The sequence below is a fragment of the Propithecus coquereli genome, unplaced genomic scaffold (genome assembly GCF_000956105.1).
Source record: "Propithecus coquereli isolate 6110/MARCELLA unplaced genomic scaffold, Pcoq_1.0 Scaffold22, whole genome shotgun sequence".
Lineage (NCBI taxonomy): Eukaryota > Metazoa > Chordata > Mammalia > Primates > Indriidae > Propithecus > Propithecus coquereli.
Window position 1 is genome coordinate 5,120,431 of NW_012147189.1, and position 1,740 is coordinate 5,122,170.

Consider the following 1,740-nt stretch of genomic DNA (forward strand, 5'->3'; position numbering starts at 1 on the left):
GAAATTCTTCCTTTATCAACTATTAGATTCCCATATCTCTTAGATGTATTTCCGGACTCTGTTCCATTGATTTATTTCTGAACCAACAGAAAGCTGTTCCAATTAATAGAAGCTTCTGATTATTCATATTTGTATGGCGTGTCTTCTCTGCTATCCTTCTTTTTCAGAATTTTCCTGAGTATTCTCTGTTTATTCTTCCAGAAAAATTTTAAGTCTAAACATTTAAAATTAAATATATCACATTTGTCTCCAACTTTCTTTTCAGAGCATTCTCTCTTTTATTCCCATTGCTTTCTGACATGATTGAGACCGTCAGTACTTCTGATCCTCTATTTCCCCTTTACCGGGTGCCTGTCTTACTTTCCTTTTCTAAGGAACCTAGACGCTTGCACACCCTTCATGCTCATTCTTGCCATTCCTCGTGTCCTCCCAGCACACACTCTAAACCAAAGAAACCTTTGACCTTCAAACCTACCTATCTGAGCATTTCTGAGGAATCACTTAAATTGATGCCACTAAAAAAACACTAGCCCCATTTTGCTGGCTAACATGTTCTCTGTTTTTCTTGTTAAGTTAGTTTTCTACAGCAATTATTTTAGACTATCTTCTTTCTTCTTAATCCCCCCTCTTTACTACCTTTTCTTTCATTTTAGAAGGTGATAGCACCTTCATACAGAAAACGAAGCCATCGCAAGGGAACTCCCTTAATTTCATGTCCTCTGCCTTCAAACTCAGTGTCCCCCTGCTTCTCTTTTTTATCGGTGAAAGGAATCTCCGTCATCGTGTTTGAATATACTTGGAGGAGATGTTCATGTCTAAAACCCAAGTGGCATATTCTTGATTTAAAATACTAGAGTATCCCTTCTTTATTCATTTCCACTTTTATATACAGATTGGCTTGCTTATATTTCCACACGAGTGTCCTTGCCAAGGTCTCATTTATAAGGTGGCCTCATTTGAACTCTCAGCCGTGCCACCTCAACCAGGCCCCTGGCTCCAGCCAGGTTTCTAGACATTGCTGGATTTCCTTGCACCATGGAAGCCAGGCCAACTTTCTGGAGCTGGAAAGGGTCTTATCTGGATGCAGGAACTTACAGTATTTAGAGAAGACAGAGTAATGAAATACTATCTGAATAATGCACATTACCTTTCTTGCATTATTTATATATGTTCGTTTATAAAATCTCACCATCTAGATATTAAAAAAAGAAAACCTTGAGGAAAATAATAAGGATGATATTCAGGAGACTTTCTTTTTAGAATAGTCTTTATTTTTTTCCTGTAGACAGTAGAGATGTGAAGATTAATTTTTTATTATGGCAGATCTTAATCATGTACAAAAATGTAGTGACCAGTAAAATAAAGACCCATGGACTTATCTATCACCTAGCTTTAACAATGATCAATTCGTAGCCAATCTTTCAACCACTCATTCATCACCCAATTCCTGCATGACCCCCCACCTCTACCCTCCATCTGCTTTGGATTATTGTAAGGCAAATCCTAGGCATCATATCATTTCATCCATGGAGTCAAAAATAAGGACTCTTTAACAACATCACAGTATCATTATTATACCTCATACAATGAAGTAAATTCCTTAATATCATCAAATACCAAGCCAGTGTTAAAATTTTTGTGATTGTCTCAAATAAGTTTATTTTTTCCAAACAGAATCCAAATACAATCCATATACTGCAACTGGTTAATAACTCTTAAATTTAATTTATATCCAGAAGG

General features: G+C 36.4%; 1 protein-coding gene across 1 annotated transcript in view; it reads left to right on the top strand.

The window, feature by feature from the left end:
• The window catches only part of POLR3G (polymerase (RNA) III (DNA directed) polypeptide G (32kD)), a 16,939-nt gene that overhangs the window by 13,197 nt on the left and 2,002 nt on the right, over nucleotides 1-1,740 (top strand). The window lies entirely within an intron of this gene.